We start from the raw sequence: 14491 nt of genomic DNA on the forward strand, positions 1-14491 counted from the left end.
ACGGGAACGCCGATGAAAGCGTCGTCTTAGGGCTCAAGCAGCTGCTTCTCAAACTTTACAATCTCCAAAAACACCTTCAACAAGCATTATTCCATTTTCTCCTCAGCCGGATATTGAGCCTAAATTTCCTAAACATAAGATGCATGATGGTCTTGATCCTGTGCGAGTTAAAGATCCTATTTTTATAAATCTTGATGATGATATAGATGAAAATGTTATGCATAATGAAAATGTTACTCCTCTTGCTTCTGATAGCGAATATGAACTTGTTGATGTTGATAACCATTTATCTAATGAATTTTCTAAAGCACTTATCCTAGCTCCTAGACAAGAACAATGTGGCTTGGAACATGAACATAGCCCTTGTTTGGATCTTGTGATAGCTCCATTTGCTGTGTTGGATGTTCCTCCTCTAGCGTGTTCCCTGCCTTCCCGAAACATTGATCAGCAAGATCGGGGGGTAGATGACGTGCTAGACTAGTTACATTAGCATGGCAGATTCTCTCCCCCTCCCTTTTGTTACTTCTTCTATATGTTATTCTCATTCTTCTATTTGTCGTCCTTAGTGTTGTCTACTTGAGGACGATGCAAAGCATTGAGATCTCTTTGGTCTCTCTCATGTTGACTCAAAAGACACATGTGTTCCCTTCTTCTAGGTGACCTTCCTTGATTGGGGAATGAAGAACAATTATGCATACATACATATGATATATATACATGACTTATCATATAGCATACTGACCCTGAGGAAAGCGAAGTCACCTCATGCTTTGTGTTTTGTGTCTATTATCCTTGGGTTTATCTCACACTTGGGGGCTAAATCTTTGTGATAACGTGCTCCTTTTCCTTTCTCATTTCTTATGTGTATCACTACGTTAAAACAATCACCCCCGTTGAGGCGTGTGCGATCGCTTTAACGTAGGGGGGCATACACCCTATCTATCCTTTCAAAGATACTTGAAAATTTCTTGGCAAACTTAGCTTTGTCTTGAAGATTTTTGGTATTTCTTTTGCATGACTCATAGTGAGGGAACCTTACTACTGACAGTCATGGTTCTTCCTCGTGATCTTCCCTTTTACTTTGTCAATCGAAGTTGTAAGATCCTTAGTCCACTGGGGGCTTGGTGTATCTTGCCTCCTTGACGTGGTGAAAGTCTTTCAACATTGTTTCCTTGTACTTTACCAGAAGTATGAGCATACATACTCCCGCTAAAGTGGGGGCTAAATGTAGCGTCCTAAAATTGTGACACTTGCAATTTCGATTGCATTTCGGTCTTCATGATGGCGACGCAACACGCAACCTGAATGGAGACCCCAAAACTTGCTCATGACACTGAAAACTGCATTTTTCAAGCACCATTGGCCTGAACCTCCTTGCACCCCGCTGTCCCGGAGGTGGGACCAGAGCGCCCAGCGCCTTGGTCCCTGGGTCCTATTTTGGGCCCGGTTTCCTAAGTGATATCGGGTCTTTTTTATTGCAATTTGGAAATATACTTCCTTGGTCGGCCTAAGGTCGGGAAAATCAGTCTATCAGCCCTAATTGACAAGTATATAAACTACATTTTTCTCTCTCATTTGGGGGAGAAGAGAATAGAAGACATACATGACTGAAAAAGCGTGGAAACTATACTCAAGCATTCAAGCATTCAAGCAATTGATCATTCCAAGTCTCCATTCAAGGCTAAGTGTTGCATTCAAGTCAAGGATTCAACCATTGAAGAGGAGATCACTTATTACATGCTACATACTACAACATACAACATCTAAACCTTTGCACATAAGGATACAAACATCCTTAGAACAAGGTATTAGTACTTGTTTTACATTACAGTCATTTACATTTACAGCACTTGCTCATTTCTTGGTTAATTCCAAAACCGGGGTTTGACCTAAAGGCAAACCCCTAATCCCTAACCCCCCAATCATCTTCGCTTTTCTGTGTGTAGGTTGCAGGTACGCGGCTGAGATTGAAGATCTGGAATCCTTGTGCAGAGACGAACCGATCCCCCTTCGTTTCGCGGATTTTTCGGAGGACCGTGGCGCCGGGCGCCATCGTCCCGACAACTTTTTCTCAAATTTGCAGGACAGCGCCGTATCGACATTCTACTGCTAATTTCAGGTCCGCAGCTTCATCCTATAACCTAAACTTAGTTTATAAGTGAATCTTTATGACTTTCTATGCATCCTTAGCTTAATTTCCTTAATCAACATTCTTTACAAAAGAGGGTAGCTTTGCTTTCCAAACCCTTGAAATTCATTTAGCATCCAATCTTACATTGTGTGGGATTGAATCTTATGAGTTTCAACCCCTCTTTTGAATGTAAAGTCTTCCCCCTATGTGAAAACCCATCGAATCCTAGCAAACCTCCCTTCTCTCTCCTCGGAGTTAGAAGAGGGGAGACCAACTAGGGTTCGACCACGATTTTCTGCTTTACAACCTATTATGCAAAATATAGGTTAAGGGGTTTATGTAAGCAACAGAGAAGCAACCGGTATTGGATCAGGCATTATAGATGCTATTGTAAAGCAGTGAAAGATATTGGATTTGTATAATCCTCATTGTAAGTCAGTGAGACTTCCGATTGAGCAGTGAGCTCTAGGCAGTTGGCCTTCCTGCATGTGTAGGCCCCTATTGTAAGTAATATTCTCTTATTAGCCAGTAAGTGAATATTGTGGGTCACAAATCCCATCGAGGTTTTTCCCACACCGGGTTTCCTCGTTAAAACCTTGTGTTATGGTGTTCTTTTCATGTGGATGTTCATAATTCTGTTTATTACATTATTTCTTGCATACCGGTACACTATTATAATATGTTCTGCATGTTTTAATTCAAGAAATTCTATTCACCAGTTAGATACCGATTCAGCCCCCCCCTCTCAGTATCTATGGGATTCCTAACAATGATACCTAGTGAAGATCTAGCAACATTATTGAAGCCACAAATGGTGTAAGAATCGAGCTTAAGAAGAGATGTTGTTAGGATTAATGATAGTCCCAAAGATACTGAGAGGGGGGGGTGAATTAGTATCTAAGCGTTTAACAGAATATTTAACCTTATTAAGAACTTTGAATTCCAAAATAGTGTACTGGTAAATAAGAATTAATGCAGTAAATAGGAACAATAAAGATAGCATAGAAAACACACCATAACACAAGATGTTTAATGAGGAAACCCGGTGTGGGAAAAACCTTGGTGGGATTTATGGCCCACAATATTCACTCACTAGCCAATGAATAAATATTACTTACAATGAGGGGTCTGCACATGCAGGAAGGCCAACTGCCTAGAGCTCATTGCTCAATAAGAGTCACACTGACTACAAAAGTGGATTATAAAATCCAATACAATGTATTGCTTCAAATCAGCATCAACTATGCCAGGTTCAGTACTAGTTTAAGCTTATTCTAACCAAAACCTTTGTTGTCACTTATATCACCTTATACATAATTCACACTTCCATTTATGCTCAATGACCTATAAGATCTCATACATATATATGAGTCTTTTACAATATGCCATGTCGCCTTTACAAAAGATAATTACAATTAAATACAATAAATAAAAGTTTATTCTCTGTCAGCTTGGGTGCCGGTATGCATTGTTGTCATTGCCGGTGAAGTATTTGTCGGTGTATGTAGATGTCTATACTTGTGTCGGTGCCTGTCGGTGTCTTACTAGATGAATGCCATAAGGTTTCTAGATGGTTGCCATCAATGACAACACCAACTATTCTCATAAGAGTGTATAATGCCAACAATCTCCCCCTTTGGCATTGATGGCAACACTCATGAGAAAAATCCAAAAACTATTCCAAAAAGTGAAGTCCAAAAAGTAACCAAAAAAATGTGCTCTCCCTAAGAAGATGATCTCCTTTGACTAATCATTTTTCTCTGTCCACTACTCCCCCTTTGACATCAATGACAAAGGTTGTCAAAAATTGTCAAACGAGTGCAAAAATTTCACCTCAAAGTTTGTAACCGGTTGGTTACAATCTCAAATATGTTTGCAAAAACCAAATTTAAACTCTGCATGAATTTGTTGTTCTTGTTATTCAGGGTTGCCTCAGTCAATTGGATCGTGTCGGTGAGATGATGCATGTTCTCTTCTGGTGATCTTTCTCCTTGAAATAAAGCCTTAGAGATTTAATTTCTCAAAGAGATAAGGTTTTCCAACTTAGGACCAAATTTATACTTAAGCTCTCTAGCATTAGCCTTAATCCTTGCCTTTTCTTTCTCAAATTTCTCCAATTTCTCCTCAAAACCTGCTATTTCCTACTCAATAAACTGATATAGGTTCAGATGAACCAATTATGTTATCATCTATGTCATATATCTCCTTCTGTACTCTATTTATTTCCTTTTCTATGTCCTTTGTCAACAGATGTGGTTTGCATGTTTCTCTGTACAGCTCCTTATATTCCAAAATTGTAGTATTCAGTGCCAGTAAAAGTGTATTAATGTGTTTTGTGCACTTCTTTATTGTATCCTATAAGAATTTATCCTTCTCCTTTTCAACTTTCTCTTTGAATGTGTCCTCATTCACCTTATCAACTGTTATTACATTGTCAGTAATGAATTTGGACAATGTGTCCAATTTACCTAAAGAATACTTTACATGATCTATATTACATTTCGGTGCAATCAACTTAAATATTCGTATTGTGTCATCAATTGCTTTGTAAGCCAATGCATTACAGTCAATTATTTTATTGATAGAGTCTAGAAGTACCTCTGTCACATTAGTAGGCCTGAATTCACTTAATGAAGTATCGGATGTCTGACCAACCACCTTAATTACCTTTGTGCTTCCAACATTTGTAACTATTTTTCTTGTATTATTCTCTAGTGGATTAGTCTGAGTTCTCATTTCAACCAGTAAAGGTTTGGGTTTCTCAGTGATTACCAGTTTCTTTGCTTCAATGTGTACCTCTACCTCTGTAGGTTTCTTTGTCGGTTTCTTTGTATGCTCAACTGCCGGTATCTCAGTCTCAATAGGTTTCTTGGTGTGAGCATCTATACCTTCAATATTCATTCCATTATCTAATGGTTCTTCAGTTTGTAATGTTTGATCTGTTTGCTTTGTTTGGATCTCAACCTCAATAGTCTCTATCGGTTGCTTACCAATGTTGCCACTGCCATCAATATCATCCTTAACCTCTGTATTGTCCTTATCTACAAAAATGTTCACGTTTTGAGTGTCTACATTCATGCTGAATAGTATTTCCGATTCAGGATTAGTGTTATCATGTGTGACACCTTTACTTTCAGTAATCGGTGGATCATTAGTATGTACCAGTGTAGTATATAAGGGTGGTGGCAAGTTGTTAGTTATCTTGATGTTTGGTATTCCACCAACTTTACCTTTCCCTTTGTCCTTATCCTTCTGATAAACTTTGAATGTTTTTTTCCTCCTATTCAATTCTTATTGTTTTTCTTTTTCCACAAATAAGATATCCCACTTATCAGCAATCTCCTCTGCAATCTCATTTACTCTACCTACCACCAAACTTACTTGCCAATGACCACTAGCAAAAATAGATCTATTAGCCTCACAAATCAGGTCATCAATCTCCTCTTTTGAGTTAACTAGATGTACAACTAGAATTTTTTCAACTTTAAGTTTCTTGTCCAATTCCATTACTACAATCCTCTTTGCATCTAACCTTCTATATAGTTCATTAGGCAAGTCATCCACAACTCCAATTAAAACTTTCTTGTATATATCCAGATGTAAAATTATACTGTTTTCAATGCTTTCCTTGTCTAAATCATTGAATGTGTTATACAATTTACTCACATTACCCAAATTACCTTCATCAGTTATTTCATTTAGTAAATTATCCAATGGAGGTATAACCATTTTTGTTTCTTCTTGGGAGTTAGTTTCTTATCCGATTGCCTTACTGCCTGTTGTTTCTTCCTTAAGGTCCTTGTTCTTTTGGGTGGAGGAGAGGGTACCAGTGAAGGCTTTCTCTTCCTTTCAACTCTTTTGAATTTAATTGGTATCTCATTGTCAGAAGATGTGCCAACCGGTGAAATGTGTGCCTCCGGTTGAAGTCCTTCTAGCTCACTAGCCTTTATACCAATAATGTTCATAACATTTTCTTTGATATCCTTTACCTGCTTTGATGCATCTCTTATATATTTTTTTCTTCTCTTCCTTTGCTTCATTGTTTTCACATTACTTTCAGTTGTTTCAACACTACCAAAAACTTCTTCTATTGGTTCTCTTGGTGCATCTAACAAAGCTTTTGCATAAGTCTCAATAATGTTGAGATCTACCTCATAGCCCATTTCTGTTACCCATACAGTTCTAGGAAGTACTGCTTCCATCCATGTCTCATCCTTCTTGATCACAAAACATATTTCTTTGTCATATTTATCCATAAGTCTTTCTCTAGTTTTCATTTTGGTTTGAAGAGCTGTGAAATATTCATTTATATTGTTGTCCTTTGCAGTACCCATGCCGGTGAAAGCATCCTGTAATTTTTTTCCTACCGATATGTCATATCCAAAGTCTTTGTCCTATACCAGAGATTTCTTTTGTGAAATACAACATTAAGCATACTAAGAGATTACCAAAATGAAATGTCCCTTTCTTGTCTCCTTTAATCTTTTTCAAGTTATCTATGAGTTCATCCTTCAGCCATTCACACACATCTATTTTTGCATTGTTGTTAACCATTTCATAAGCACTATTAATGCAAAGACTAGAAACTAAATTAAGTCTATTTGCATGTGTAATCTTGTAACCAAGTATAATAATTATGAATCTCACATTGATGTCCTTGATGTCATTCACTCTTAGAGATCTACTATCTGATGTTGCTCCAGTTAGGGTCATTACTTTGTTGTTGGGAACTTTCTTTGTTTTTTCTAGTCTGCTGCCGGTTGAGGGTAAACCTGTTACTGCCCTAATTGCTTGCCGGGTGAATTTCCAGATAGAGTCCAACCATAGAAATTCTCCATGTGCCCTACTTAGGACAATTCTCACTACTTCCAGAAATTCAGGCATGTTCAAAATTTCAAAAAAACCTAAAGTCTCCACAATCTTGTGCTTGGGTTTGACAATGCCATTTTCATCACAAATTATGGTTCTAAGCATTTTCACCAATTTATTAGAACCTAATTCTTCAATGTTGTAGTGAATATATATCCTAGGGTCTTCAGCATAAGCTACACCTTTAGGAATATTTGAAAATGCGCCTATGGAATCATCTTGCTTAGCTACTTCAACAATCATTTTAAACATGGGCCTAGGGCATTTTACATTTTCCATGATAGTAGGGTTTGCCATAAATTCGGGAGCAGAAGAAGAAGCCATTTGAACAATACCTTTAGCTGTCTGATAATGTCTGAATGCTTGAAATAAATCGCTTCACACCTTCGCCTTTAATGCCTTCACTCAGATTTTGCACTCTCTGGTAATTAGAATGCTTGGTGAATCAAAAATGAGGGAAAATTGATGATTTATAATGACTTTTCCTTCAACAACTGCATTAAATGCTTGTTGGTTAAGTGAAAACTTAACACATCTACCGGTAAAGAAGAAATCTATCTTCTCACCATCAACTAAGGGTAATCTACATGATATTCAATTTGTTGCAATACCCCCAAAGGGTCACTTCTCAGTTCAATGAAGAATGTCCTGCCAGTGGAGTAATACTTTGTTCTACTCGTGAAGAAATAGTCTCATCAAAATTCTAATCTGTCTTCCTAATCCATTGTTTTGAAAATTCTTTCTTTACCTCATCTACCTTTTCTTTGCCTTTAAGACTGGGTCCTTTATTATTTGTTGGTGAAGTCTTGCTTCTACAAAATTTTGCAATATGTCCAATCTTATTACAAGCATAACAAATCACATTATTCTTCTGAATAGCCTTTCCATATCCTATGCTAGTTTGTGTTCTGCATTGATTAGATAAGTGCCCAAATCTTGCACAAACATAACATCTCATATTCATTCTGTAGTTTTCATAATTATGACCAACTTTGTTGTATTTGGAACATTGACCGGTGGGTGCATTAATGTTCTGATTGTTTATAAATCTACACTAATTTTCTCTATGACCATACTTGTTATAGCTAAAGCATTTCCATTAAATTTGTTAGCATTAGGTTGTCTTACCGGTTTACTGTGATCATGATTGTTTGCAGTATCAAAACTTTCTCCAACTTCAAATCCAAGTCCATTAGTATCTCCATTAGGTTTATGAATTTTTAGCATATTATCAAGTTCCTCTGAACTTTTCTTGAATTTCTCTTTGTGTTGATTTGCACTAGCCAACTCATTTTCTAGAATTCCCTTTTGTCTCATAAGTTTAGTTTTATCATGATGCATGTGAATCAGATCTGTCTTCAACATATCATTTTCATGACAGAGTCTTAGATTTTGATTTCTAGCATCATTGAGTCTCCTAGTCAAGTCATCTTCATTCTTCTTCCTATCTTCAATGTCCTTACAAAACCTTATAGTCATATCTTGCATTTCATTCTTCATTGTACAGTTTTCTTGTCTCAATTTGTTCACAAGTTCATTAAGAGTTTCCTTTTCATCATTATCATTCTACATCTTCTCATGAAGTTCTATTCTTTTATTTAAAGCTATAATAAGATTCTCTTGAAGTCCTTGAATGGATTCCTGTGCAATCCTTAGATCATCTTCAAGATTGATATTATTCAACTTCTTTGCATCATAGTCAGCAAGAGCTCCATCCAATTGCTTTCTTAAGTTCTCCATCTGTACTGGTGTCAAAATCTTCCTCAAGTTGTTAGGTTGTTGAAAATAGAGAACCGCATTCTGATACCAATTGTTAGCATTAATGATAGTCCTAAAGATATTGAGAGGGGGGGTGAATGAGTATCTAACTGATTAACAAAATATTTAACCTTATTAAGAACATTGCATTCCAAAACAATGTACTGGTAAATAAGAATTAATGTAGTAAACAGGAACAATAAAGACATCATAGAAAACACACCATAACACAAGATGTTTAACGAGGAAACGCAGTGTGGGAAAAACCTCATGGGATTTGTGATGCACAATATTTAGTCACTGGCTAATGAATAAATATTACCTACAATGAGGGGCCTGCACATGCAGGAAGGCCAACTACTAGAGATCACTTCTCAATAAGAGTCACACTGACTACAAAAGTTGATTATAAAATCCAATACAATGTACTGCTTCAAATCAGCATCAACTATGCCAGGTTTAGTACCGGTTTAAGCTCATTGTATAACCAAAACTGTTGTTGTCACTTATATCACCTTATACATAATTCACACTTCCATTCATGTTCAATGACCTATAAGATCTCATACATAGATATGAGTCTTTTACAATATGCCATATCGGCTTTACAAAAGATAATTATAATTAAATACAATAAACAAAAGTTTATTCCTTGTCGGCTGGGGTGTCAGTATGCATTGTTGCCACTGCTGGTGAAGTGTTTTTCGATGTATGTAGATGTCTATGCCAGTGGTGGTGCCTACCAGTGTCTTACCAGATGAATGCCAGAAGGTTGCCATCAATGACAACACCAACTATTCTCATAAGAGTGTAGAATGCCAACAGATGTATCAATATTGATCTTATGCAACAAGTTAATACTACATACATTAAGGACAAAACCATTGTCCACTAATGTCTATCTTATCGCACCATCATTTATTATAACAACAATTATTAAGGGATCATATTGTTTTTTAATTTCATTAGAAGGCAACTCATCTTGTGTAAACACAATCTAAGCCTTAGGTGATGTAGTAGAGTAAATCAAAGAAGCCATATTATTGGATGTTACTATAGGTGGGACATTCATTGTTTTCAGGGTATCTTGTAGCATTCCATGATGAGTCAAGGAAGTTTGAAGAAAATCCCAAAGGGATATCTTAGCAGGAATAGCTTTAAGTTGTTTGACAAGATCATATTCCTTACCAAGGGTTTGTGAAATACGAGGTGCTTCAAGAAGAATGAGTTGACGATCAGGTAGAGGAATCAAAACAATCGGAGAAGGGTTAGGTTGCCTATTTTTTCTCATGTTATAGGTAAGGGAAACTACATTATAGTTATCCCTAGTTAATTGTCTTACATAGCTATAAGGACTCTTAGTGGGATTCTTTCCTTGAACCATAATGATAGGTTTGTTCGGGGTGCTAAAGGAATCATGACCATATCCACCTTGAACTGTGAGAAGAGGTTGATTAGGAAGAGGTGAAGTTGGAGAAGGACAAGAACCTTGGACAATAAAAAGAGGTTTTCTATTTTCATTCAAATTGATCATGTTGATTAATTTTTTAGATGCATTATTCTTGTTTAAAATTTTACGCAAACACATAAAGTCATCAAGGGAATCATCCAATAAAGCATGATCATATCAATTGAAAGGCTTATCTTCAGACTCAAAAGGAGACATAACATCATATAGAGCATCATGAGAAAAAAATATGTTTCTAGATCTAGTGGAGGAGTTGATAGGAATGTTTCCATGAGAGGAAGCATTTAACTTATCTTTCTCATCACCACAAAATGGCATAGTAACAAGGTTGATTAAGTTTTGACAAAATGAGGGTTTAGAAGGCTTAGGGTTCAAAAACACATCTAGAGATTCATCTAATTCATCCTTACTAAACTCATAATCAAGAAAATTGCATACATCATCAAAATTATGAACAACTTGTAAATAGAAATATGACATTTTGAAATGAAAATTGCATGAAACTCAAACACACAATGCAAGAAAAATGAAAGAAACCTCTCTTTTTTGTTTCTTTTTCTCTTTTTCTATTTTTTTGTTATATTTTATATTTTCAAAGAAAATCAAATTAAATAGATCTAGATATAATAATGCAATGGAATGGAAATGAAATTATGTTCACGTTGGGTTCACCAAAAATGTGCTGGGGAGAAACTGAGACTAAGTATGGAAACCCTAATCCCACTCTCATACACACTCATGGAATATGAAAGAGCCTATGAAGGTAAAACATGTTGGCTACTTCTTATGAGAAAGAGAGAGTCATGGATTACCTCTTAGGTTTTCTATTCCTTTGTTGTAAATGAGAGAGAGGAAAGATGCAAAATGCAATCTAACCTAGAAAGCAAGTAAGGAAGCCAATCCTAATCTAAGAATGCAGATCAAAGAACAAATGATACACTATTGAAAAGTATAGATCAAAAGAAAAAATAATGGGTGCACCTATGTCTAAAATTTGAGTAGAAATGTCCAGAACCAGGGTGTCACGCCACTGTCCTAATTCTGCAATTCTAGAGCTACAACTGACAAGAGGGATTCTGAGATCTGCAAAGTACTATTCTGTTAAGTCTTGTTGATAGAGGGTAGGTACATGGTGCCATGCCACTTTCTTGGGTAGGACTAGGGTGTCATTCCCCTATCCTTGGTATATTTTTGCACTTCTGATACTTTAGGGTGGTGTTGATGCCCTTTTTTGGATCTGAAACTGTCTTTGGATTCCTATTTCTGCACCTAGAACTAGAAAGGGAAGGTTTGGGGTGGCTATATAGGGTTTTTCCTTAGTCAAACCCCCGTGTTGGTGATTTCCACCTCCACAAATAGTCGATAATGTACTTAAAAATATGTTTGCAAGAATCATGTGTGTGTGCACGATCCTAAGAATGAAACAAACAACCTAGAGCAACCCTAAATAGTAAACCCTAATTGCTTATAATTGACAAAGTAAATGCTGTAAATCCACAATGCAAAGTGATCTAAATGTAAGGAAAGAACAATGTCAAAAATTCTCTCCTAACACCAATTCTAAGGGGAATCAAGCAAGTATGTCTTTAAATTCTTTTGCAGAACATTAAGATATACACAAACTAATGAAAAGATAATCACACAGAAAACATAACAGAACATAACAGAGAGTTAACACTAGATTTAAGTGGGAAAACCCTTACGGTTAAAATACCCACCACCAAAGAGAGATAAATTTATTCATAGTTAACAAAAGGTTACAATAAAGTTACAGATCCTCTTCATGAGCATTTTCTCTCAGAATCTATGTTCGGATCATAGTCATCACCTATGCAGAACACTCAAGCTTCAAATAGGACTCCACCCCATACATCACACAATAAGCTCTCTCACTCTATCAGTTACATCTTTGGTAGCATATATATTAGCCATCCATTACAATGTATCAGATAAGGATAACTATTATGGAGTCCAACGGTCTGTTATTCAGTAACATCCATCCACCTAACAAATACTGCATTTTGATTTCCTTTGGCTATTCTGATTACATCTATCGAATTCAGTTCACAAAAGAGTTAGTCGCTTCAACTGCCAAGAAGTTTAACCATCGACCATCTTGTATTCAAGACTCCTCCATTATCCCACATTCGTTAGGAATTTGGGTCAGTTCATATTCATATATACCAACAAGACCATCTTCAGTATCCAAGTATTCACCTTTTGGACTTCGGTTCAAATGCACACCCATAGTCAGTCTCTACTCCATCGACCATCGGAAAGACCACAAATGCATTTCTCCGATCTCCCGATGAACTAGTAAATGACTCCACTAATGCAGCTCCGAATAGGTCAGCTCCATCAAATCATTGGGATAGCCTTCAAAAGGCAGACCCGATCTCCTGGTGACACCACAATGACTCGATCGGGCCATCGGCATAGCATCCATCTTGTCAACCCGATCATTGATATCAACCCGATTGCCAAAGGTGACCTCATTGGGTATTGATGTAGCAAACAACCAGTTCTCCCAATTTCCTACCGGTATGTCATATCCAAAGTCTTTATGTCCTATACTAGGGATTTCATTTGTGAAATACAACATTAAGCATACTAAGAGATTACCAAAATGAAATGTCCCTTTCTTTTCTCCTTTAATCTTTTTCAAGTTATCTATGAGTTCATCCTTCAAGCATTCACACACATCTATTTTTCCATTGTTGTTAACCATTTCAAAAGCACTATTAATGCAAAGAATAGAAACTGAATTAAGTTTGCATGGGTAGTCTTGTAACCAAGTATCATACTTATGAATCTCACATTGATGTCCTTGATGTCATTCACTCTTAGAGATCTACTGTCTGATGTTCCTCTAGTTAGGGTCATTACTTTGTTGTTGGGACATTTCTTTGTTTTGTCTAGTCTGCTGGTGGTTGAGGGTAAACCTATTACTACCCTAATTGCTTGCCGAGTGAATTTGCAGACATAATCCAACCATAGAAATTCTCCATGTGCCCTACTTAGGACAATTCTCACTACTTCTTCTGAAAATTTAGGGATGTTCAAAATTTCAACAAAACCTAAAGTCTCCACAATCTTGTGCTTGGGTTTGACAATGCCATTTTCATCACAAATTATGGTTCTAAACATTTTCAACAATTCCTTAGAACCTAATTCTTCAATGTTATAGTGAATATATATCCTAGGGTCTTTAGCATAAGCTACACCTTTAGGAATATTTGAAAATGCGCCTATGGAATCAACTTGCTTAGCTACTTCAGCAATAATTTTAAACATAGGCCTAGGGCATTTTACATTTTTCACAATAGTAGGGTTTGCCATAAATTCGGGAGCAGAAGAAGAAGCCATTTGAAAAATACCTTTAGCTGCCTGATAATGGTTGAATGCTTGAAATAAATCGCTTCACACCTTTTCCTTGAATGCCTTCGCTTAGATTTTGTGCTCTCTGCTAATTAGAATGATCGATGAATCAAAAATGAGGGAAAATCGATGATTTATAATGACTTTTCCTTCAACAACCGCATTAAATGCTTGCCGGTTAAGTGAATACTTAACACATCTACCAATAAAGAAGAAATCTATCTTCTCACCATCAACTAAGGGTAATCTGCATGATATTCAATTTGTTGCAGTACCCCAAAAGGGTTACTTCTCAGTTGGATGAAGAATCTCCTACTGGTGGACTAATACTCTGTTCTACTAGTGAAGAAATAGTCTCATCAACATTCTAATCTATCTTCGTAATCCATTGTTCTGAAAATTCTTGCTTTACCTCATCTACCTTTTCTTTGCCTTTCAGAGTGGGTCCTTTATTATTTTCCGGTGAAGTCTTGCTTCTACAAAATTTTGCAATATGTCCAATCTTGTTACAAGCATAACAAATCACATTATTCTTCTGAATAGCCTTTCCATATCCTATGTCAGTTTGTGTTCGACATTGATTAGATAAGTACCCAAATCTTCCACAAATATAACATCTCACATTCATTCTGTAGTTTTCAAAATTATGACCAGCTTTGTTGCATTTGGAACATTGGCTAGTGGGTGCATTAATGTTCTGATTATTTCTAGATCTACACTAATTTTCTCTATGACCATACTTGTTATAGTTAAAGCATTTCCCATGAAATTTGTTAGTGTTAGTTTCTCTTACTGGTTTACTGTGATCATGATTGTTTGTAGTACCGAAACTTTCTCCAACTTCAAATCCAAGTCCATTAGTATCTCCATTAGGTTTCTGACTTTTC

Source organism: Cryptomeria japonica, chromosome 4 (genome assembly GCF_030272615.1).
Source record: "Cryptomeria japonica chromosome 4, Sugi_1.0, whole genome shotgun sequence".
In the NCBI taxonomy this organism is placed as follows: Eukaryota; Viridiplantae; Streptophyta; class Pinopsida; order Cupressales; family Cupressaceae; genus Cryptomeria; species Cryptomeria japonica.